The 27,511-nt window shown below is 36.2% G+C and overlaps 1 pseudogene; it reads right to left on the bottom strand.

Annotated features, from left to right (window-relative positions):
- The window catches only part of LOC149168197 (xanthine dehydrogenase 2-like), a 168,927-nt pseudogene extending 141,625 nt beyond the window's left edge, over nucleotides 1-27,302 (bottom strand).
- Nucleotides 27,303-27,511: the final 209 nt, after the last annotated feature.

Genomic DNA, 27,511 nt, shown 5'->3' with positions numbered 1-27,511 from the left:
GGGGTGGATGGGGATTAAAAGACCTCCCTGCATTTGCACATGCTCTTGTAGCTAAAATGGGATGGTCCTTACTCACTACTCAGAACCTCTGGACCAAGGTCACTTATCATAAATACATCTGGCCTCAACACCTCAAGGACTGGATTCATAATCCAACCTGGCCTCGAACTGGGATATCAATTGTTTGGAAATCCATCATCCATACTATGCCCAACATTCGAGAGGGACTTGCTTGGAAAATCAAAGAAGGCAGCAAAGCACACATAGGTTTGGATCCATGGTCCAGTGGGGGCAATATGCATCACTTACCACCTAATCTTATACTATTCCTAAATCAGAGGTAGATTAAAACGTTTGGACAGATTGCAGACAGGGGAAGCAGCTCCATATTTGAACAAGTCTGGTACTCTGCACGGCACTAGGGCATACCCGAACCCTGGCATCATTTCTGGGAGGGTTATATATATGCTCTCAATGAAGCACATATCTGCATAACAGAGGGATCTGACGAACTAATCTGGTCCCTGACATAGAATGGAAAATACTCTCCCAAAACCAGATATCAATACCTGATATTGGATCATCAACCACCTACTCTCCTTGAATGGTGGTAAAAAATTTGGAAACTGAAAGCCCCCCTCGAGCCAGACTTTTCATGTGGAATGTGCTGCACAACAAGACTCCAACTAGAGAAAACCTCATGCGCAGATCAAAATTTGGGCTGCATTGATGTGTCCTCTGTACACAAGTAGTAGAGACCAATGAACACCTTTTTTTAACTTGCCCTCTCACTGTTCAGCTATGGCAACAAATAGTACACCTCCTAAAAAAAAGGCAGTTAGCATGGACTGTTGATCACTGAGGCATGGAAATTGGAATAGAATGCATATGGACAACAAGACTTGATGCATACCCCTCCTCGTATGCTGGAAGATCTGGTTGACTAGAAACAAAATCATCTTCCAAGGTTCCTCAGCTCAATGGCCTCTCATCACTTCAAATGTTATTGTTGCTGATCATGAAATCCCTGAAGAGACACAACCCTCTACAACATGCCCTCATGGCCCTGTAATTATTGATCGAACTACCTCATGGGAATATTTCGATGGTGTAGCCCAATATCATGGATGTGGGGGAGGATCTCTTATATACCTATCTGATCAGCGCTATTACAAAATGAAAATGGGATTGGGGGAGGGTACAAACAATTATGCAAAATTGATTACTCTCAGAAATTTATTGCACTTTGCACTTACACACTCATGCAATAACATACAAATTTTTGGGGACTCACAAATCATCATAAACTGGTTCAACAACAAAAATAGATGTCATGCACATTCCCTCAGAAACATTCTGGATGAGATTATGGTTTACAAGGCCCAATTTAACTCTATCATCTGCCAACACATTTACAAGGAATATAATGAGGCTGCTGACAAGCTATCCAAGGAGGCCACGACACAACTCAGAGGACTGTGGATGATACTAGAACAACATGGAGCAGATCAACATTAGTTCTACCACCGGCCTTACATCCACAGATCTTATCCTCGGAGGGACCAGGCACAAAATTTTTGATGGACATAACACCTCAATTTTTTTCATATATGTATATATTTATGTTGATAATCTATCTTTTTTACGCAACTCTGAACACCTTGTGTGGTGAATATGTACAACACTCTAATGGTTATGGCTTCAGCACATAATATTATTTTTTGAAAACTATGAACCTGGTTTCGACCAACAATTATGCATATGGATATGGCATTTACTACATGTAATTTTTCAAATTAATGAAAGACTACGATTTTTCCCTAGGGAAAAAAATTGGTCATGGATTTTGAATTATATCTATGAAAAACCATTTGGATACTTTTTTTAGGGGGAAAAAGTAGGTTTTGCTACTCTTCTCCTTGAACCATAAGTACTATAAAACCTTTTTAGGAGTTCTTCATTTGCGAAAAATTCTCGGCGTGAAAACACAAGGTGTTTCTCTTGAAGTAGGAAGGGTTCCCAAAAAAATCATTTTCCTAGAAAGATCATTGGTCGAGTTAGATTATCATCAAAACTTAATCATAGGATCCATACGTGCTCAAATATGGAAAATTATGATATGGAAGAGGATACAACCGAATGTACATTCCCTTTTCTTTTTGATATGATTGAACATACCCGCTTATCCTAAATATTATTATGATACATCTGATTCTGGTAGAGTGAATCGGGAACAAATTCAAAAAGAAGTTAGGGATAAAATCGAGAGAGAAAAAGACTAGGAGTCAGTCCCCCATATATATGAATGTAGAAAGTATGGTGTAGATTTGTAACTACTCATGAAATTTTAATCAAAATCACAAGACACAAACCTACTCTAATGCTCCATAGAATTCAATTCACAATTTAGAAGATCAATCACAAACATGCAATGAGAAATAACACTCATGGACACAATATTTTTCCAGGGAAAGCAATCTACTAAGAACCCCTTTTCCTCCTTTCATTAATCTAATGAATAGATTTGTATTACAATTTCTTTGCTCAACTATGCACAACCTGCAAGTGAATAACTATCTCTCTTCTCACTGAGAAGATCTGACCCAAACTTAGTCAATTTCTACCTCTGCTTGAGCCCCTATTTCCTTATGCAATTCTTGAGGAAATTAGGCCCCTATTATTTAGGAATTTCCTCCAAAATTCTTATGAAATTCCCAAGGTTGATCATTTGACTGCATGCAACACTTGTACACTCAAGACTAGTCTACAACTAATGTTACACTTCCATTGAATCTCCACCACAACTAGGTAACTCGAATTTTTTGCATGCACTAGATATTTTGGGCTGATTGATCATTTAAATGGATTATCACTGAGTTTGAATGAAGTCCCATTGCACAACTGACCTTCCACTAGTTCCTCAAACAGTTAGAACTAGTTTAACTGAAAACAACTTGAAATAACTGACCTTGATTGCTACAAATTATCAATCACACATGATTAACTAAGCTCTAACTCCTCTAACTCAAATTTACTGAGCTAACTGAGTGACAAGAGCCATGTCACACAAGTTAATTGCATTCAAGTTGTCTTTTGATGTGGAAGTTCGAATTTTCCCAATTTGGTTGAGGCAAAATTAAATTGACAATTTCTTGTTGCATTTTTCAACACTCCCTCTAAGCAAGAAATGGATTATCAACCACCCCTACCCTACACCTATGGAACTTGAAATTCCCTCTTGACAAAGCCTTTGTCAAAATGTTAACATCTTGTTCCTCTGTTGGAATATATTGTAACAACATTATCCGCCTCTGCACATAGTCCCGTAAGTATCAATGGTGAAAACATGATTATCAGAGAGCTTGATGCAACTTTGATTATCACAATATATCTCAGTTGGATGCATCATCTGACCAAATAGTCCCACAAGTATCTTTCTCATCCATATCACCTCACATGTTTCTTGAATTGCAACCATGTATTCTGCTTCTACCGAGCTGAGCGCAACAAATCTTTTCTTCCTATTGTACCAGGAAATCACTGCGAACCCAACAATGAAAATTCCACCTGATGTACTCTTCCAGTCTAATGGAATCCTTGCCTAGGATGTATCCGTGAAGCCACACAACTTCACTCCCTCTATTTGTCTATACCATAGTCCAAACTGGGTAGTGCCTCTGAGGTACCGTAAAACATGCTTAGATGCCTTACAAAATAATTTGGTTGGCCTAACCATAGATTGGCTCAGTTGGTTGGTTGCATAGCATACATATGGTCATTTTTTCACAAGATACATCAGTGAATCCACTAGTTTCCGTTAAATGGTAGCATCCACATCTTCACTTGAAGTGGAATCCTCCTTCCTCTAGTTGGTCGCTAGAGGTGTCTCTATGGGTTTACAACTCTCCATGTGGAATCTATATAGTATATCATTCACATACTTTCATTGAGACACAAAAATTTCCCCATCTCCTTACCATACTTCCAACTCGAGGAAGTAGTGCATGAGACCCATGTTCTTCATTTGAAATTCCCTTGCAAGGTCCTCCTTGGAGGTTGTGATCAACTGATTATCGCCAATTAAAATCAAATCAACATATAAGACAATAATAAGCAATTTTCCTTCTACCAAGATGTGATAGAGGTTTGCATCCGATTCACTTTTGGTGAAGCCCAAACCAGTGAGATAGTTGTCAATCCTAGTGTACCAAGCATGAGGTGCTTGTTTAAGACCGTAAAATGCTCACTTGAGTCTGCACACATGAGACTCTTGAACAAATGTCTCAAAACCTTCTAGTTTCTCAATATACACCTCCTCCTCAGTAACTCCATTGGGAAATGTTGTTTTTACATCCATCTAGTGGATATTTCACCCCATCTACGTAGCCAGAGAAAGAATTGCTCTGATGGACGAATACCTTGCTACAGGAGCAAAGGTCTCCTCATAATCAATTCACTCAACTTGAGAGTATCCCTTGGCCACAAATATGCCCTTCCACCTCTCTATGCTTTTATCTGCTACATGCTTTACCTTGAAGATCCATCTCAAACCCACAATTGATTTATCTTTTCGTCTTGGGACCACTTCCCAAACATTGTTCTTTACAATGTATTCATATTCCTCCACCATTGCATCAACCCATAAAGGTTTCTCTACTTCTTCCTTGAAAGAGGATGGATCATTCTCTACAAGATCAGTCATTAGAGCCATGTAGCCAGTGTACTGATCAAGTGACCTTCTCTGCTTGTGAAATTTGAAGGAGCTCCCACATTCTAACTCGCATCCTGCACAAGTCTATCAGTTTCCTTGGTCCTTTTTCTGCCTTCTCTGGATGGTAATGCTTGAGTGGATGTCTCCACTCTCTGCTCCTTAATTTGTGGCTACTCCACAACTTCCTAAGGCTCCTCCTTTCGAGCTAAAATCTCCTCTTTTGGTGGGATATGAAGCTCCCTCTTAAGAGAGCACTGCATCCCTTTCTCTTCATCAAAATTTACGTCCCTTCACACAACTGTCATTATGAGGGATGGAAAGTACACAAAGTAGTTGTGAGTAGTTTCTGCGTAACCCACAAATACCCCCAATTATGTCGTCAACTCAAGCTTCTTCCTTGATTCTTTGGAGACATGCGAGTAGACATAGGCTCCAAAAATCTTGAAGTGCGACACATCCGAATTTCTCCCCAAGAAAGCCTCCTCCTATGTAATCATGCCCAAAATCTGATGAGGACTCAAGTTATAAAAATATATTGTTGTATTGCATCCATTTGCCCATAAATTCAATGGTAAGCCTTGTTCATGAAACATAGCCCTCGCAGCTCCCACAATGCCACAATTATTTCTCTCAGCCACCCCATTCTGCTATGGGTTGTGGGGGGCTATCAGCTCTCGTTGAATGCCTTCTTTCACACAGAAATTCTTGAATTCATTAGACATGTACTCACCTCCATTATCGCTCTAGAGAGCCTTCACCTTCTTGTTTGTTTCTTTCTCAACCAGTGCCTTGAATTCTACGAACTTAGAGAACGTCTCATCTTTATTCCACATGAAGAAGATCCAACACTTCCTTGATAAACTATCAATAAAAATGACAAAATATTTGTGTTTAGTAGTGGAGGTTGTCGAGAAAGTTCCACAAGCATTAAAGTGGATCCTTTCCAAGATTGCATGTGCTTTGTTGTCCCGATCATGGAATATGGATTTTGCATACTACCCCAAGGTACCTCTTTTGCAAACATCATGCTGCTCAAGTGCTCCTTTAGGGAGTCTAGTAGTTACTTGCTGCATAATCTTCAAGGCACCATGATTCAAATGACTAAGTCTTTTGTGCCAAAATTCTCCGACGTCATGACTCTGCAATTTCTCCGCCTTACTGCTTAATGCAACATAATCTTCCACATCTAGCTTGTACATGTTCTTCACCCAAACCTCAATTTGCTTCACCTGTCCCATGGCTATGTGTACAAGAATCTATTTCCTTTGCTGAAGATCACATCATAACCACAGTCTTTAAAAACTGCAACAGAGATGAGTTTTTTCTTTAGGCCCAGAAAAAACATGACATCCTTGAGCTTGACAGAGGAGCTCGAATCCCTCTGAAAGGTGACTGTACCAATCTTGGTCGCGTTGTACCTTCTGTCACCCCCCATCTCAATGTGCATTTGGAGATCTTTCTCCTCCAAGCCACTGGAAAAGTCCCTACACCTTTTCAGGTGGAACGATGCACCTAAGTCAAAGTACCACACACTCCCCATCATTGTGCTTTCCATGCATGCGATAAGGGTAAAATAAAGCTCAAAATGTGAAGCCAAAGATTCACCCACTGCTCCTCCTGAGGTCTTCTTGCTCTACTTTTTGTGTGGACACTTTGTGGCATAGTGCCCTAATTCATGAAAATCGAAGCATTTAACTTTGGACAAATATTTCTTCTTTCCCCTTTTGCTAGATTCTGGTTTGTTTTGAGATTTCATCCCTTTTCCCTTCTTTCCCTTTCCAACCAATGCAAATTTTTCTTCATCCTCACCCTTAGATGAAGTCCCATCTCTGACATTCTGCCTTATTTTATCTTGTACAAAATTAGACCATAACCGTTCCTAATTTGATAGTTTCTCCCTCCCATTCACCGAATTTTGGTAGCTATGCCAACTCTTGGGAAGGCCTAGAAGGGCCATGATTACCAAGTCATCTTCTGAAACATTTACACCAACCCTAACAATTTCATCACGCACTTGTGTGAACATGCTCGGATACTGCAGAATAGTGCCATTCTTCTGCATCTTGATATTTCGAAGTTTATCCTTGAGCACCAGCTTCCTGTGGTCACTACTATTCTTGAAAAAATTTGTTAGTGATTTCCACATTGCGAAAGGAGTTTATTTCCCATGGATATTTGAGACAATTTGGTCTTGCACTCCCTCCAAGAATGTTCTCCTCTCCTTTGCTACATCTTCCTTCCACTGAGCATGGTTCTGGGCATCATATGCTTGTTGTTTTGCAACATCTGTCTTGATGTATTCTAGCAAGCCATTGTCATCCAATATTTTCTCCATGTGATACTTCCATGCAATGAAATTAGAGCTTCCTTCCAAGGCATGCTCTAGCCTCAACCCGTTGAAGCTCATCTTCCCAACTCTGTAGAGATCCTGCTACATTGAACTGCAAAATTGATTCTCTTAAGAAACAACTTTGAAATTCTTGTTCTAATGTGAATCCTGCTTTTATACCATGTAGAAATTATGGTGTATATTTGTAACTGATCATGAAATCTCAATCAAAATCACAAGACATAAACCTACTCTATTGCTCTGTGGAATTCAATTCACAATTTAGAACATCAATCACAAACATGTAATGAGAAATAACACACATGCACACAATATTTTTCTAGGGGAAAGAAATATGATAAAACCACTTTGCATGCTTGCATTAATTTGATGAATAGAGGTGTATTATAGTTTCTTTACTGAACTGAGGCCAACCTGCAAGTGAATAACCTCTCTCTCTACGCTCTGAGAAGCTCTGACCTAGACTTAGTCAATTTTTGCCTCTGCTTAGGCCCCTATTTCCTTTCACAATTCCAGAGGAAATTAGGCCCATATTATTTTGTAATTTCCTCCAAAATGCCTGAGAAATTCCGAAGGTTCATCATTTGACTGCATGCAACACTTATACACTCAAGGCTAGTCTACAACTGATGTTACACTTCCTTGGAATCTCCATCACAACTGGGGAACTTGAATTCTCATTATGTATTAGCTATTATGGACTGATTGATCAGTTAAATGGATGATCATCGAGTTTGACTAAAGTCCCACTGCACAACTAAACTTCCACTAGTTCCTCTAATAGTTAGAACTAGTTTAACCGAAAACAACTTGAAATAACTGAAATTGATTACTACAAACTAGTAACCACACATGCTTAACTGAACTCTAACACCTCTAACTCGAATTTACTGAGCTAACTGAGTGACAAGAGCTAGGTCACACAAGTTAACTGCATCCAAGTTGTCTGCTGATGTGGAAATTTGAATTTTCCCAATTTGAACGAGGAAAAATCAAATTGAGAATTTCTTGCTACATTTTTCAACAATGAAGAGAATCCCCTTCATTATTTTCCTTTATGTAACCATTCTTATTAGATGTTACATACTTAGTCTACTTCTTTCTATATTTATAGGTAACTATCCTGCTCACTAAAAAAGGTTTCATGTTTTCCTTGGATGTTTCCTGTTTTTCTTTTCTTCTACAACTTACAAAATATTTAATCCCTTTACCAGGTTGGACATCTTGTACCTAGATACTATGTTCGTGACTTCAGTGCTAGACTTCTACTAAATTTCATCGTATAACTGTAAATATATTTATGAAATAACACTTTTGGTTTCTCGAAAGTGTAGCCTTCAGGCCCTTACACATGTATTTGTTGAATTGAGGCTTCTGTGATCCATATCAAGTTTATGAGAGATTTTTCGGTGTAAATCACATGATATTTCATTTGTCGGCACGTTTCGAACCAACCAGTGTGGTTCATCATTAGGACAAGTTGAAGAATCAGATCTAGCTTTGCATGTTAGATAGTCAGAGCAGAACATCCAACGACTATAATTCTTGACCAGCTAACTAGTCAAGAATATAGTCAATATAGCCGTTACCTGATCAAGAATTATAGCCATTGGATGTTCTGCTCTGACCATTTAACATGCAAAGCTAGATCTGATTCTTCAACTTGTCCTGACGATGAACCACACTAGTTGGTTTGAAACGCGTCGACAAATGAAATATCATGTGATTTACGCCAAAAAATCTCTCATAAACATGTATTTGTATTTAATTTGTGACATTTCCTTTGAGACCAAAATATATTAGGTCAATCTTTTTGACCCAAACTGCTACTTAGCAGTTCATCCATTTTTGTGACTTTATATGCATGTTATATATTTATATTTTTGAATGAAAAACTATTTCTCTTAAATGCTAGCATATTTAAGTCGATCTCTATTTGGCTATATTGTTTCAATTCCCATGGCTTTAATAGTTGTTCCTATAACAACAAATACTTATTGATACTTGTTTAAAGTTTTATAATTGCACTTTTCTTCAGTGTTTATGGCATGTAATTTTTTAAACAAATGTCTCGGTTATGATAATCTCTCTCTTCGTTCTAACATATTTAAAAACACCTTTAAGGATGAAAATATCCTTAATTAGGTTATCTTTAATGTCTATAATTAGGTATTCATGTTACTAGTATTCCTTTTCAAGGTTTCAGATACTCTGTTTTACGATATATATATTACCTACGAACAAAATTTTCATTCTATTCTAACATGTTTCACAATAGTGTACCTATGTAATGTAATTGCCTTCTTATATCTAATATCATTATCATCTACAGTTATATATATATATATATATATATATATATATATATATATATATATATATATATATATATATATATATATATATATATGTAAATTAAATTCTTTACATAAAAGTTGAACTTGATAATATTTCTATTGTTACTTTTCTTTGTTGGAAATATGGGGGGTGAATCAATATTTCTTTTCAATTGTTATTTTTACCAGTTAAATTATTTATATTTAGAACACAAAATGAGCAATAGGAATAAATTCTTTTATTAATATAATCTTTACAATAAATCAGGTACAATATATATAAGGCTCCAATCTATTTCCAAGCACCAACTTGGTCATTTGTGAGGCTCCAACCTCTAGGGCTCCAACCCTATCTTCTCAAGGCACCAACCTTGTGTTTAGGAGCACCAACTCCAAGGACACCAATCCTTCCAATTCTGAGGCACCAACCCCAAGGGCTCCGACCCTGTAGTTTTGCTTTGTCAAGAAATGTTTTGATTGTACTACACTACTCTCAAAATCTTCTTCATTGTGTTTTGTCAATCTACAACTTCACTGCTACATCAATGACAACCTGTCTTCATATGAAGGAGTCTTCACAATTCTTCATATTGCCCACACAGAGTCTGCAAAGTTACCTTATGATGATTTCAAATAGCCATCATGATCTCCAATAATGTCTCCAAGATCTGTGTTGCGGTAACTGTTTCGGGAGTGACTGCTTCTTATTGTCGCGATATCTTACTTCCAAGAAACAAACTCACAATCACTTCAATGTTGGTGCTATCTACTGCTCCCTTCAAATGATGACAAATGAAACTTTATTTCCTTTCACAGAACTGTTCTTCAAAATTGCGTTCTGTACTTCTTCCATCAATAAATTTATCACAGGTCTAAGCCTTTTTAAAGATTAACCCAATCAACAGAATGTTTTTACCTTCGTCTTCCATTGGCCCTTCGGCTTCCTCTGTGCTCACTCGACCTTCGGCTTTCTTTCTACCATTCGCTCGACCTTTGGCTTCCTTTCTTATGCTAATTCATGTTCACGAGTTGTGAACTGTCCTTCTTCTCCACATGGAGGTCCCACATGCCACGTCATCACCTTTAATCCCACAATCGCAATTTCATAAAAAATCAGAGGTTTTACAAGTGTGCACATGCTCTGTCTTCTGATGGAGCGGATGCGATATTCAATGAACTGTTTTTAATGAATCCATTAGGTCCACAACTCTATCACAATTAGAGGTTTTAACATCCTTTGAAACTTGCGATACTGCAGATGCGATATTACATTAAACAATTGTTAATAAATCTGTCAGGTCCACATCCTTATCGCAATGGACAGTTTGCGGGACTTTGGCTGGCACATGGATTAAAAACGACCTTAACCCCCGCAGTTGACCATGATCTAAGGGTTGACTATGAGATCGACAGATAGGATTGAGTGCGAGACTTCAGCCACGATCAAGGAAGACCATACTTTCCTACCCCTGCTCTTTTGATAGTTTTCGTCTTTACTCCTTTGTTATCATTATTTCTCTTTGTTCTTTCGATAACACTTACCCTTGGGCATATGCGATAACCTGCTTCTCTTGCTCCGATGACTTGTTTCTTTGATGGATTTCGATAAACTCTTCATCTTACTCTTTGGCTTCTTACTCCTATTAATTTACTGGATCTACTGCGTCATTTACTATTCAATTGTTGTTCAATTGCTGTACAATTGCTGCTCAATTGCTATTCAATTGCTAATCAATTTACCTCCTGCGTCATTTGCTGTTCAATCCACTTGGGTCCTCCATCTCATCATATCATCATATATCAAACTTTCATCACTATGAGCATTATGATCAATGGGCATCAATGGGCAATCATGTATCAAATAATTTGCCATCACAAACACTACTATATTGACATCAATGACAACCTAGATTAATAATCTCCCCCTTTGTCATTAATGGAAATATTCTTCTTCTCTCCCCATTTGACATCATTGGCAAAGGAGTGCACAAGGACTCCCCCAGTCGAAATGCTCCCCTTATCATGCAACATCTTTATGAATCAACTTAATGTGATGGTATATAAATAATCCCCATCTTTTGGTGAAGATATTCAAATGCTTCTTGAGGAAGAGGTTTTGTGAAAATATCAAATATCTGCTCCTTAGTATTGATATATTCCAAGATGATGTTTTGTTCAACTACTTTTTCATGAAGGAAATGATACATGATTGGTATATGTTTGGTCTGTGAGTGCATCACTGGGTTTTTGCTGAGACTGATAGCACTTGTGTTATCACAATAGATGGTGATTGGTTGATTTGTACCAATGCTGACATCTTTCAGAGCTTCCTTCATCCATAATATTTGAGTACAACAATCTGCAACAGCTATACACTCGGCTTCAACTGTAGATAGTGATATGGATGTTTGTTTTTTTTCTGAGCCAAGATACTAGACAATCTCCCAGGAAGAATGCATTTCCACTAGTAATTTTCGATCATCGACACTTCCAACCCAATCAACATCGGTGTATGAAGTCACAGTAAGAGTTGAGCTCTTAGGGTACCAAATAAAGAAATCAAGATTTCCTCTCAAGTATCTAAGAATTCTTTTTACAACCAACAAATGGGATTGTTTAGGAGCTGATTGAAATCTTCCCACCATTCCTACTGCTTGCATAATGTCAGGTCTCATAGCAGTTAAGTATAGGAGGGCTCCAATTATTGACCTGTAATGAGTTGCATCTACCGAAGGAGAGTCATCATCTTTGCTTAATTTGCAATCTGTGGTCATAAGTGTGTTCATGGGTGCATAGTATTCCATTCCATATCTTTTAAGCATGTCTTTAAGATATTTTGCTTGAGATATGAACATGTCTACCGTGGTTTGAGATACTTGTAGTACAAGGAAGTAAGATAACTCTCCTATCATCGACATATCAAACTCTTTTGACATATTTTGAGCAAACTCATGGCTCATCTCATCATTATTACTAACAAAACTCAGATCATCAACATAGACAATAGTTACTAGTAACTTATCCTCATCCATATTTCTGTAGAGATTACTTCCTACCACCCACTTATTGAAGCCTTGTTGTTGTAGATAGTGATCCAATCTTTCTAACCAAGCTCTAGGAGCTTGTTTCAACCCATATAATTCCTTTTTCAACTTACAAACAAAGTGTTTTCCTTCTGCTAGATTAAACCCTTCTGGTTGCTCCATGTAGACTTCTTCCTTGAGTTCCCCATTTAGAAATGCTGATTTTACATACATTTGATAGATTTTAAATCCTTTTGAGAAAGAAAATGCCAAGAACATCCTTACAGCTTCCACATGAGCTACTGGTGCAAAGGTTTCTTCAAAGTATATTCCTTCAATTTGTGAATAACCTTTACAAACAAGCCTTGCCTTATTTTTGATGATTTGTCCATCTTCATTCATTTTTTTTTTGAACACCCACTTGGTTCCAATTATATTTTTATCCTTTGGATGAGGTACCAGCTCCCATGTCTCATTCTTCTTGATTTGAGACATTTCTTCTTCCATGGCTTTTACCCAATGAGGATCCTTGCTTGAGTAAATGTTTCTGGTTCTATCATAGATAGGAGAGCAACATCATTTTTCTTTGGTGTACTTGTCATCCTTCTTCAGGTTTGTATCCCTTCATCTATATTGCCAATAATATTCTCTTCTGGGTGATGTTTTTGGAGAAACTTCATCTTTGAAGGGGTTTGAGATGGTTCTTTTTCCTTGTGTTTTTCTTGATCTTTTTCCTCTTTTTCAGGTTCTTCTTCAATGAGAGGGTCAACTTCATGATCTTCAATTTCTTTTTCTGGAAGGTCTTCATCAATCTTCACATCAATGCTTCCCACTAGTTTCTGTAGATGATTATTGTAGAACTTGTGGGCTTTTCTCCTTGTAGAATATCCAAGGAATATCCCTTTGTCAACCCGAGAATCAAATTTTCCTAGTGAGCCATCATTGATTTTTATGAAGCACTTGCTTCCAAAAATCTTGAAGTATTTTACTAAAGCAGGTCTTCGTTTCCATAATTCATAAGGAGTCTTCTCATTATTGGTCTTAGTTGAGTTCGATTCAAGGTATAAATAACTGTCCTGACTACTTCTCTCCAGAATTTTGGCTGCAAGTCAGCTACTATTAACATTGTTCTTGCCATTTCTTGAACTATTCAGTTTCTTCTTTCAACTACCCCATTTTGCTTGGGTGTTCTGGCACTAGAGAGTTCTCTTCGATTCCATGTACTTTACAGAATTCATCAAATTATTTTGATGTGAATTCTCCCCCTCTATCCATTCTAAGACATTTAATCTTAGAATCCTTTTCATTTTCTACAAGAGCTTTAAGATTCTTAAAACACTCAAATGCTTTGGATTTATATTTTATGAAATATACCCACATCATTCTAGTATAATTGATGAGCCCTAGAAATGGGTAATTATATGGGCACATTTTACCTCTTAATTCGACTTAATCCACCATTCTCATTAGTTTATTGCATGTTTTTGATTATATTTATGCTAATAGAGTGAATTGGGTTAGTCATTATGCCAAAAAGTCTAATATGTGCTTTATGCAGATTTTTGGTTAATTTTGAGACAAAATCAAAGGTTTAATCAGCATTTGGCAGCCAAATTTGTGGAAGAACAAGGGAGAGGATTTGTAGGAGGGTGTCCCCTTAATTTATGAGCCCTTAGCTCGAATTCACCATCAGAAACTTGGAGCACAAAGTTCCACTTTCCAAGGGGCCACCGAGCAAGTCAAGTAGGACTGCTGTTATCTTCAGTTCTAGGAAGCCGAGTTCCTTAATTTTAGGAGGACTGTTGGGAGTCTCCATTTGTATAAATAAGAAGGCTTAGGGCCTTAGTTTTGTTAGTCATATTTTAGTTATATTTTAGCCATTTGATAGTCTATTTTCGCACTTTAGTGCAGCCTTGTACTCAGCTCATTTTCGAGCTCCTTTTGCAGACAGTTTTGTGATGTAACTATTATTTTTTGATCAATGAAGATGAATCCAGCTTTGAACCAGCACTGATATTTCCTAGGGGGTTGTAGCTCTTGGGATTGGGCCCAACACAAGTGCCCAGCACCTCCTTTGTGTATCTATATGTGTTTTTCTTGCATTCATAGACTAATTTCTGTTATTTATGTTAAATCTTGCTTTGTTACTTAGGTTGTTTTTGATGATTAAGATAGTTGTTCTTGCTTCAGGTTGATTAGATAGTCTGAAAACAGAAAAAGATCCAAAAAAAGGCTACCAAGCAGGCCTTGATCTCCTTTCTCCCTCCTTGGGACCATGAATTGAGACTAAGGCACTCTTGCTGCCACAAAAACACTGTTTTTGCCTTGCAATGCAATTGCTAGTGTTATATTTCGAGTTGGAAAAGTTGATATCAGTTGTGTTTACATACTTAGATCTGTTATTGTTTAGTTTCCATAGCTTTTTTGTATAACTTCCTGTCCATTAAGTTCTGTTCAGCACCTTTTTGGTTTTTAGGTGAGAATTAGGTCAAAATAGGTAAAACTTTGTTTTCTTAGTTTTTTGCTTGGGTCAGTTTTGAAAAGAAGTGTGCAGAAAAACTGTAAGACACTCTAGCCTATCCTTCCTCCATCATACAACCTACTCCAGTCCCTCTCTCAAGATTTACTTCACTCATTCACCATACTTTCCCAAACTGCCCTAATTTCTACATTTTTGTGCAAAATTGCTTCCTTGACCTTTGAACAAATCCAACCATCTCCTTCACTCCTGAACTTCATTTACAAGGTCCTAGACCCCTTAACATCTCTATCCATCCTTCATTTCCACTTTCCCACCATTTTTTCCACCTTCAACCCTCTAGAAACCACTTTCGGCCTCTTCCTGTAGAACTTCCTATAGAACTTCCTGTAGATCCCCTGCAGCCTCCTGTAGAAGTTCATGCGAGCGATTTTTCGAAATTTGAGTGTAGTGAAAATCTCCAGAAGGGTACCAAGGAATCCTTAGGTCCTCTCCACACCTTCCCAACCTTCTACAAATGCCCACTCCATTTCCTTTCGCCATTAAACCTCTGCACAGTCACAAATAGTTAAAACACAAGCATAATAATTCTGCATAAAATTGCTCAAAAGTAAAAAAAGATGATTTTTCCATATTTTCCTTCAGAAGTAGCTTGAATATATGAATTTCACCTTCTCAATAGTCCATGGCATCCATTTCAGTAGTTTCCATCTCTTTTCTTGCACAAGTAGGGTTAGTGGGTAAAATTAGGGTTTGCTAGGGTTTGCGTTTCCTTTCAGCTTTCATCTTCTTTCTGAAAGTAGACTAGCCTCTTTTGAGTTAGCTTTCTTCCATCACAGTTAAAAGCTTCTTCTGAGAACTCATAGAAGTTGGCTTAAGCTCCTAGCGAACTTGTGCCACCTCATCAAGTGACAACCTACAATAAGAGCTAGTACTTATGCATATAGCATCGTCGCTTTCATGTATGTTACGAACTACCAGGTTGATAAAAGTGAAGTAGGGAGTCCCAGGAGTTGCAACATCATTGCTGTAATACTGGAGCTCACCAATAATCATCAACAAATAAAGCAAATTACCTTTCTCCTTGGAGTGCCGGAGTTCTAGTTGGTCCACATAAATCAACATGGATGATCTCCAAGGGTTTTGATGTAGAAAACTCCTTGGTCTTGTGGCTGGTTCTAGTTGCTTTCCATGTTGACATGGACCACATACTCCTTGATTTGGATTGAATAACTTTGGGATGTCTCGTACTGCATTAATCGTGCTGATATTGATCAAGTTATCGAAACTTGTCTGTCCAAGTCGCTTGTGCCACAACCAACTTTCATCTGTTTGACTTAGGTAACATTTATCTTCTTGAATTTTGTTTAGAATGTAGACATTAACTGATTTTCTAACTCCTTTCGCCACAAGTTCCCTTGAGGAAGAGTTTCTTATTTCATGACCTTTAGTGCTAAAGACAAAATTATGTCCTTGGTCACAGATTTGGCTAAAACTCAGGAGATTTTGTTTGAGCCCATTTACTAGCAAAGCATTTTGAGCCTTTCCTTTTCCGTTAATAAGGGTAACAATTCCTTTTCCAGCCATTTTGGCAGATCCACTTCCAAAGGATACATCTCCTTCCTTTTTGTTCAATGAGACAAACTTCCTTTTGTCCCCTGTCATATGTCTGGAGCACCCACTATCCACAAACCAATGATTTTCATCATTGTGAGCACATAGAGCTAGGCCACATTTATCCATGTTGGGATTCTCATTTTTTGCTTTTCTTCTTTTGAGGGGGAAATTTTGTTCATTATGTCCATTATCATTACATAATGAGCAAATTGGATCAAATTTGGCCAAGGGATCAAAAGAGTTGTAGGTCTTGATTTTTCCTTTCCCTTTGAGGCCATATGGTTTGTTTGTTTGATCCTTCAATTTTGGTGTTTCATTCTTACAGACCATGCAATGTTTAGCTCGATGACCAAAATTTTTACAATAAAAAAAATGCCCAAAAAAGATAGTTTTGTACCTGTTATAATAGCCATGATTTGAATCAACATTCTTCCTTGGAGTTACTCTCTCTTCATTATTTGGATTTGAGATGGGCCTTTTATGAAATAATATTTCTTCTTTCGGGTTGCTAGAAAGTATGTCGGCATAGCTTTTCACATTATTCTTAGTACTTGATGATTCTCCTTTAAAACCTATCCCATATTTGTCATGTTGAGGTTTTTGATTATTTAGGATAATGTCAAGTATTTGAGAGCTTTCCCAACCCTTTTTGACTTGCTCCAATTCCTTCCTCAGAGATACTATTTCGGCTTCACGTTCTTCACAAATTTCTTCTTTTTCTTTTAGCTTATTTTTCAAGAGGTCTTCCCTTCTTTTTGTTTCCTCGTTTTCTACCTTGAGAGAGATGATTTTATTTCGTAATTTCTCATTTTCTTCAATGGCACTCATTAACAATTCATCTACATTTCCTTCTAGACCTGAATCATCATCATTTGTGAATGCCATGAATAATACTTCTTGGCTTCCAACATGGTCATTTTCTTCATCTGATTCATCATTACCTCCTTTGCGATGAGGGAACTGATTAGTTGATTTATTTTTGATGACTACAAATTCACCTTCATCAGACTCATCTTGTTTAAAGAAGAAATTCTTCTTATTGAACCCTTTCTTTTTGTATACCATCCTTTTATAATTTTCCTCACCATCACTATCATGCTTAAGAGGACATTTTGCAGCATAATGACCTATTCTTCAACATTTGAAACAAATAAGAGGGTACTTACCTTTTAGATTATATCCTTTCTTTAGTCTTCGTACAAATTGTGCCAATTCAGATTCAACATTGGAGTCATCACTCTGGTATTCCATTCTTTCCCCTTTTTTGATTTTGAGGCCTTGAATGTTGCATCTTTGGAACTTGGGCTTCCTTTTTTCATCTAATAGGCAATGAGGATTCCATGAAGTTCATCCATCTTGAGAGTATCTAGGTCCTTAATTTCTTCTATAGCACTTACTTTGGAGTCAAATATGTCTGGGAGAGATCTTAAAACCTTTTGAACAATAGTGCCTTTTTCAATGTTTTCTTCCAATCCTTTAAGAGAGTTTATCACTTTAGCTACTCGAAGAAAGTATGATGCAATATCTTCTTCATCATCTATTTTTAGACTTTCAAATTGCCTTCTATGGGTTTGAAGCTTTTCCTTCTTAACTTTGGAGTCCCCATCGTATAAGCTAACTAGCTTATCCCATACTTCTTTGGCCGAGTCACAATTCATGACTTTTGTAAGTTTAGAATCAATGATTCCACTAGTGATGGAATTTAAGGCTTTTGCATTTGCAATGTAAGCTTTCCTTTCGTCTTGATATGTTGGAAGAATGGAAGGAGCTATGTACTCATTTAAAATCGAATGCCAAACTTCAGGTCCAAGGGACATTAAGTAGTAGGACATTTTTTTTTCCAAAAACCAAAATTTGTGCCATCGAACATAGGAGGTCTTGCTGGCACTTCTTGATTTCTCATTGTGACTAAGAATCCTTCTTCTAGCTGTTAGGCTGATATGAAGAAGTTGGCTCTGATACCAATTGTTGGAAATACTGAGAGGGGGGGTGAATCAATATTTCTTTTCAATTGTTATTTTTACTAGTTAAATTATTTATATTTAGAACACAAAATGAGCAATAGGAATAAATGCTTTTATTAATATAATCTTTACAATAAATCAGGTACAATATATATAAGGCTCCAATCTGTTGCCAAGCACCAACTTGGTCATTTGTGAGGCTCCAACCTCTAGGGCTCCAACCCTATCTTCTCAAGGCACCAACCTTGTGTTTAGGAGCACCAACTCCAAGGACACCAATCCTTCCAATTCTGAGGCACCAACCCCAAGGGCTCCGACCCTATAGTTTTGCTTTGTCAAGAAATGTTTTGATTGTATTACACTGCTCTCAAAATCTTCTTCATTGTGTTTTGTCAATCTACAGCTTCACTGCTACATCAATGACAACCTGTCTTCATATGAAGGAGTCTTCACAATTCTTCATATTGCCCACATAGAGTCTGCAAAGTTACCTTATGATGATTTCAAATAGCCATCATGATCTCCAATAATGTCTCCAAGATCTGTGTTGCGGTAACTGTTTCGGGAGTGACTGCTTCTTATTGTCGCGATATCTTACTTCCAAGAAACAAACTCACAATCACTTCAATGCTGGTGTTGTCTACTGCTCCCTTCAAACGATGATAGATGAAACTTTATTTCCTTTCATAGAATTGTTCTTCAAAATTGCATTCAGTACATCTTCCACAAAAAATAAATTTATCACAGGTCTGAGCCTTTTTAAAGATTAACCTAATCAACAAAAAAATTTTACCTTCGTCTTCCACTGGCCCTTCGGCTTCCTCTGTGCTCACTCGACCTTCAGATTTCTTTCTACCATTCGCTCGACCATTGGCTTCCTTTCTTATGCTAATTCACGTTCACGAATTTTGAACTATCCTTCTTCTCCACATGGAGGTCCCACATGCCACGTCACACCTTTAATCCCGAAATCACAATTTCATAAAACATCGGAGGTTTTACAAGTTTTCACATTCTCTATCTTCCGATGGAGCAGATGTGATATTCAATGAACTGTTTTTAATGAATCCATTAGGTCCACAACTCTATCACAATTAGAGGTTTTAACATCCTTTGAAACTTGCGATACTGCGGATGCAATATTACATTAAACAATTGTTAATAAATCCGTTGGGTCCACAACCTTATCGCAATCGACGGTTTGCGGGACTTCAACTGGCACATGGATTAAAAATGGCCTTAACCCCCGCAATTGACCATGATCTAAGCGTTGAATATGAGATCGACGACTAGGATTGAGTGCACGACTTCAGCCACGATCAATGAAGTCCATACTTTCCTTCCCTCGCTCTTCTGATAGCTGTTGTTCCTGTGACTTATCTTCACTCTTCCGCTCTTCCGATAGTTTTCTTCTTTACTCCTCTATTATTGTTGTTGCTTTTTGTTCTTTCGATAACACTTACCCTTGGGCATATGCGATAACCAGCTTCTCTTGCTCCGATGACTTATTTCTTTGATGGATTTCAATAAACTCTTCATCTTACTCTTTGGCTTCTTTCTCCTGTTGCTTTACTAGATCTACTACGTCATTTGTTGTTCAATTACTGTTCAATTGCTGATCAATTGACCTCCTGCATCATTTGCTGTTCAATTGCTGTTCAATTTCTGTTCAATTGACCTCCTGCATCATTTGTTGTTCGATTGACCTCCTGTTGTTCAATCCACTTGGGTCCTCCATCTCATCATATATCAAACTTTCATCACTATGAGAATTATTATCAATGTGCATCAATGGGCAATCATGTATCAAAGAATTTGCCATCACAAACACTGCTATATTAACATCAATGACAACCTAGATTAACATTATTTTTCAATAGTAACATCCATAAGTCTAGAGCATTACTATATATATATATCTATCTATCTATATATATATATATATATATATATATATATATATATATATATATATATATATATATATATATATATATATATATATATATATATATATATATATATATATATATATATAGATAGATATAGGATTCTTCTATTTATACACACAGAAAATTTAATTCATGTTTAAAATATTTTATTTTCAACTAATCTTTTCCCTTCGAAAACATAAATACTTTAAAATTATTTACTTTTAGAAAAGTCTACATATAATATGAAAAGTCTTTCATAAAGAAATATACAAAATCAATGCTCATAATTAATTCTCAACTTAACTTTATCATCAAAATAATTATTCAGAAACATAAACATAACATAACAACATCATTCACTTTTTTGAAAAGTATAGGTAAAATACACCGACTTGAATTGTTGGTCTGGAAAATTAATTTTTGAATACTTGGCTCCTCCCAACCTTGAAACTGCAACAACACGTATCCCCCTGAGTATAATAGGGCTATTTTTTTTCTCTCTTTTTGTCTTGTTCACTTGCTGCTCCTTTTCTATCTTCCAAGGCAGTGTGAGCCTCCCAACAAGAAGACAAAAACTAAAAAAAACAAAATACATTTTCCAATACCCATCTACCACTCATTTTGGTAGTTAGTAACTACCTCTACCTCACCAACAGGTGGCAGGTAGTTATTATTTCATTAATGAGATTTGTTTCCCACTCCCTGTAGAATTTTCCTACAAATCAGTCAACTCTGATACCATGTAGAAATTTCCCACCTGTAGATCAACCTGGTAATGCAATGTACTAAAGCAAAACACTTGATCTACTTCTACCAAAAATTTAGCGGAAGCTTAATTGAACATGAGCAACATCAAGCATGAACACATATAACTGATAAGAAGGAATCAAACACACATAACATGGAAGATATAACTAGGGGAAAGCACCAACCTAAAACCCCATTTTTGTATTATCATACAAGTGGAAATATGTCCGGATTACACAAAGCCTTAGCTCGGAAGCTATCCAACTCTCAATACAATCCCTCTGCTGCTCATGGACAGTCAAAGGCTTCTCACAAACCTTCTCCTCTGCCCTCCAAGCCTCCTATTTCTATGACAATTTTTCCTGGGTCCTCCAGTTGCAACTTGTGTGATTCTCACCTCACACACAACACTAACCTCTAAAATAACTGCACAAACCTGAAGGAGATAAATCCTCCTCATGGATGAGCTTCCTTTATAGGAAAAATATTCATCCAACTGATAGTACACTGTCCCTTATCTGATCTCAACTGGGTCTCTGTCTGAACTGACATGCATTAGTTATCCATGAGTGAATACATAGTTATCTGAAAATAATAGTTGTCACATGCATGCAAGCATCAACAAACCATATCTCATTAATTTAACAACTTGTTAAATTAATCTAACTGAACTTGAATAAATTAAACTAAGTCAACTGATCCTCTCAATATAGAACTCATCCTTAATTCCTATCAGTGGAGCAAATCAAGGACACATTCCCCAATCAGTGGAGAAATTATTGCATGTTCTCACAAAGACTTCAAGTTTGATTTTCCTTAACTAATTAACTCAAACTGAATTAATTAATGAATATTCAAACTACTAGTAAGACCAAATTCGAATTTTACTTCCTATTTTAGACCAGGGACTGTCTAAAAATAGGAATCCAACTTGAACTGCTAAAAATAGAACTTCTATTTTTAGCACTTCCATTTTTCATTCCCTGTTGCCCAATCCAACATTAATGCCCAAATTTCTATTTTTAGCAATTTCTTGTTGCCATTTTTCAACACTCCAAAAACAACACCTTGTCTTTTAGGGAAACAATTAATTGGCCAATTCCATAATCTCACAATAAATCTAATTATTTAGATTAGATGCCTAGGACTTATTACTGGGTAATTAATATTCACTATCAATTTGCAACGTTATCTCTTTTCAGCCAAATGTATTCAAACATTGATTTTCCAGACCTCTTTATTTATTATAATCATCTTAAATACATATTTAAAATCATTTATTATCAATAATAAAGTAATGACAATTAAATTATTCATATGGATTTCAAAATTTAAACATTCTAAAAAGGAAAACACACATATATAAATTATTACATAAAAACCTCAAGTCAAGGGATGTCACACTGAACCTCCACTTCCAGAGCAAAGGTCACCAGACAAGTCTGATAGACGTTGTTCAAAGACACCATGGCATCTATGTAGACGAAGGAGATGAGTGGTAATTCCTATTAAGAGAATAGTTGGTTGGGTTATCATGTATTTTCGAAGTGTTGCATGTCTGGTAAAACCAATCGATAGGGCAGGGGAACGAAAAGGCCAAACAGAGTGCTTTAACCACCATTCCTCACTTTCTTGGCTTTGTGGACATTGGTGGGGCTTCCTTTGACCCGATTGTGGAGTTACGTTCAACCAATGAAATTGGGGTAATATTTCTACCCCATAATCTTTGTATTCCTCTTCAGCGATTTATTTCTGAAAGTTTCTTGGTTTAATTTGGTAAGGGTTGGGACTTGTCAATGTGGTCTTGGTTATGCTCTTAGTGTTTTGATAGTGGATTTGGTTCGTAATCTAGGAGGTGGCCCTAGTTTAATTATCAATATTCTTCCTTCATGGAGGCACTTTGTAGTTTATGGTCAACCTGTATAAGCTCAAGGTTATTATTCTTGTAACCTTCTAACTCCCTTAGGTTTGTTGGTTGTTTAGTTGTTGATCCGTTAGTGATTTACTTATAGAGGCACACTTAGGTGGTTTTTATCAACCTGCTCTGCTTGGTGTAACCTATTTTGCTGTGGTCATTTTATTAGAATTATGTGGTCTTTTTCCTATGTCATGGCTCTGTCATCCACCTATCATATGGTATTTAGGAACCTATGCTTCATCTAGGGTGGGGTTTGTGGTTTCTTTAGGTTAGGATTGTATTTGTTGAGTCAAAACCTTAGGATTTTTTATCGTCCAAACATGCAAAGACAATGCATTCGTAGTATGTGAGGGCGGGAGAGGATGCGGCCCCCGGGGCTGCAACCGAAGTCAATAGTTGGCCCAGGTTGTTGTTGATACTTACCACGTTGTTGTTCCCCCAAAAAATCAAAGTGAATTTTTCTAGTTGGAGACACTTGTTTTTCAAGATAGATAAGCTTTATCGTATTCTAAAATCATGGAGTACGTAGCACCGTAGATTCTTGACCATGGGACAAATCGGGGAAGAAGGAAATAATATTTGCTAGCCCTATTTTTATACTGGCAAACAAAGACCTTGTTGGGAAGGGTGTTGAGGGACAAGCATACATAAAATTATAACATTTTTGCTAGCTTGGACAATGTCAAAAGAGTCTACTGTAACCAACATGTATGTTTATAGAGGATTAACACAAGGTTGGCACACATTGAGGTCCATTTTCAGTGTGAACCTGCACTGCATTTCCCTCCTTATTCTAGTGCAAGAGATCCAACTCCTATCACCTCCTCAAATTCTTGAGACTGATTGTTCATGTTGAGTTTTTGGTTTTATAGTACTGTTGCAAACACTTTAGTGATGCTATAACTGTTGATATTGTTTAAATTTTGGGCTAATTTCTCTATTGGTAGGTGATAAAAAATATATAGTTTCCCACTAGGCAAATTGAGATCACATACCGAGTGAAACATTTGATGATGGAACTTGTTGAATGTATGTGATTTCATGATATTTTAAGGTAATACAATCTTTAAGTTACCAAATAATAATAATAATAAATTAAAGCTCGGCCTATGCGACCGGCTACATGGTCAACCCCATGGTGGAGGGGTGATGTCAGGCATCACCCCAAACACACCACACATAACTTGTATCATAAGCTTGTGTTGTGTGGTGTGCCTGGGACAATGCTTAACATCACCCCTTTGCCATGGGGTTGCCCAGGCAGTTGACCACACCGCCACCTACGCACAACATAATGCGTGTAACACATGCTTGTGATGTGTGGTGTGTGGGGGGCGATGCCCGACATTTCCCTGTGCATATGACATGACACTTGTTAAAAAAAATCCTTATTATTGTTATTAATTAAATTTTATTTGTTTTTTTCAATGTTTTTAATTAAATAAGTTTTTATTGCCTACAGGGTGTAGAGCAGACGATGATAAAGTGTTCTATTGCTAAGACACTTTATGGTGTACTGGTCATTGGTTCGAAACTCTATGGGAAAAAATCCAACGACATTGAAGGCTAGTGTGGCCAAGGCTAGGTGCAATCCCCAATTGATTTTGACAGCTTCGATGCCCCTGGGTCACGACTACTCATGGCATGGTTAGGCGTGTCAGTCATCTCATGATTCATATAACTTAGTAACAAAAAAAAATATAACTTTTTATTTTTAAAATTTGTATTATTTGTTAAATTTTTAATTTTTGTTGTTTATATATTATTATTATTGATTTTTTTTTACTTTATTTTTTAAATTTGTTTATTTTCCCATTTTTAAAGTTTTTTTAATTAAAAAAAATTGATTTCTTTTTCCACTTTTGGAAAAAATAGTTTATTCTTTTGTTTTGTTTTGTTTTTTTAAAGAATATATTTATATATATATATTTTAGAGTGCCTTTGATGTGATTAATCTGAAAGACGCTCTAAAAAACAATATGGATCACAAAAGTTTGAAATCAAAGAATATGGTTATATTTTTAAGAATTTTTTTTTTGGGATTTTTTAATTATTGTGCTTTTTTAAAAATAATTTTTTAAAATTCATTATCTTTTAGTTTTTTTTTTTTTTTTTTCAAATTTTCTTTAAATTTGGTTTTAATCATTTCTTATTGATTTTTCTTTAAATTCTTGGGTTTGGAAATTACAAAATTTTAAATTGTTTATTTTGTTTTAAAGAATAAAAATAAAAATGTTCACATTTTTAATTAAAAAATTTAAAAAATTATGCATTACATTAAATTTGTTTTCCAAAGGTTGTTTTCCATGAATTTGGGTACATTAATGATGGTTTTATAAACCATAGTTAAAAAATATTGCAATTTTTGTGTCTCATTGAAAATAGATCAAGTTCTATCAGGTTAAGATCTCAAAAGAGCTATATGTTTAGCTTTTAAGAAAAAAATCTCTTGGTTGAATTACTTTTTTATTTAGAAGTTGATTTTTAAGAATTTTCTAGCCATGCTATTTGGTTTATAATGCCATGGTTGAAAATTGTTAAAATTTAAGGTTTTTCTACTTATGATATTTGGTTTTAATTCCATGGTTGAAAAACATGATAATTTTAAGGTTTATCAGAGACATGCTATTTGATATTTAGTGCCATGGTTGAAAATTGTTGGAATTTTAAGGTTTTCCATTATCATGATTTTGACTTTTAATGCCATGACTGAAAAATGTAGGAATTTTAATCCAAAAAAAGAGGTGATGCGACATCATCATTTTTCAATTTTGGAGTCTTTTTTCATGTATTTTGCACAAAACGAGAAGTTTTTTGGATTGGAGTTCTCATTTTGAGGTTATAGCTCTTGGTAAGTTGGTAACATTATTGTATGCTGGAGCATTTATAGCATTGTTATGTTTTAGCTATTCCATATATCAACAATATTGATTTGAGAAATATATATCAAATTATCAAAAGACGGGTTAAGAAATCCACCTCATTAACATGTCTAGATATGTTCATCATTTTTGCTACAACAATTCCATTAACATCACATAGCCTCTTGTGCTATAAGTGGTTGTCCTTAAAGCTCACTATACATGTGTAGTCTTATCTGCTCTTACTTTTCTCACCTATGCATTGTCTCTCCCATAATAAACACTTTCTATCCAAGTCAATCTTGGTTGCTTTACATTTCCAACCATTATATCTTATTGACATCGAAGTCTCATCATTTTCTTTCTTTTATGGGTCAATCCTACCCAACTTCACCTTGCTTCAGCATTTCAACATTTGTGGTATTGTATCCTCTATGATTTCATCCTAATATTGCTATTGCAATCCCATTAACCAATATCTTCTTATTTTGGTTGATTTGTCCTTAGCCTTGGCTTCAGTAATTAACATTTCAACATATTGCAATGTTGCATTTTATGCCTTTTTAGCTTCCTATAAAATTCTTTGTTTTACTCTCAATTGTAATTGCAGTCACACCTTACACTAGTCATAACATTGCAAGTAATCCCTTTCCAAGTTCATATGGTTTTCTTGCGAATTTCATTTTCATTTTATAGTGACACCAAGCATAGATATTCCTTCTTTCTCATGTGCTTCCTTAATATTTCCACTCTATAATTGCTATTCTTCTTATATTCTTCCCTGGTTTTCCATCCATTCTACATTTGAAATGCACTAAACATTCTCTACATGCATCAACTATTACCATTCCTTATTGTCATCATTTCATTAAGTTCTTTAATATCTTGCACAATGTTTCTATTGAGCACTCTTGTCAAGACTATGAAAACAAGTGTAAAAATAGTAAAGGAGATTTTATGCTGAACCTGTAATTATGTTCCTGAACTCTTACAAAATTAATTAATAGATTATCTAACATAACTATAGAGGGTACCTACCTGTGCCCTTGTGGTTGATGATGACTCCAACTCCTTGCTTCGGTTACCAAAAGACCGAATCCACCCAACCAAACTGAGTAGAACCTGGCTACTCAATCCAGTAAGCTTCTTAGTAGAAGCCGACTGTTCCCCCGTGCCCAGAACCTCAAAACAACTTAGGCTCTTCCTGTGGATGATTTCCGTAGATGATGTTCCTCCTCCTTCATATTTTCTTCCCTCCGTCCCCCCATAAACTTCTGCTTGGTGGCCTTTATCTGATTTCTTGGCGGTGGCCGCTCTTCCACCAGCAGGCCACCACTTAGTCTCCTGGTGACACCCTCCCATGTCACGTATCACCTTCTCTTATCTCTTTTATGGTCACGTATATATATATATATATATATATATATATATATATATATATATATACACACTTTATGATTTAATAAATGGCATTTCTATATGTGTTTTTATTAAAGTACTTTATTTTTAAATATTAAAATTATAACATTGTTTTAAGTACCCTTTTAATTAATTTCATATATATATTTTAA

This window comes from Pinus tabuliformis, chromosome 4_2, assembly GCF_031772625.1.
Source record: "Pinus tabuliformis cultivar Carrire ecotype Pingquan chromosome 4_2, CPIR1, whole genome shotgun sequence".
Classification (NCBI taxonomy): Eukaryota; Viridiplantae; Streptophyta; class Pinopsida; order Pinales; family Pinaceae; genus Pinus; species Pinus tabuliformis.
Note: the sequence above shows the minus strand (reverse complement) of the source record. Positions and strands in the feature narration are given on the sequence as shown.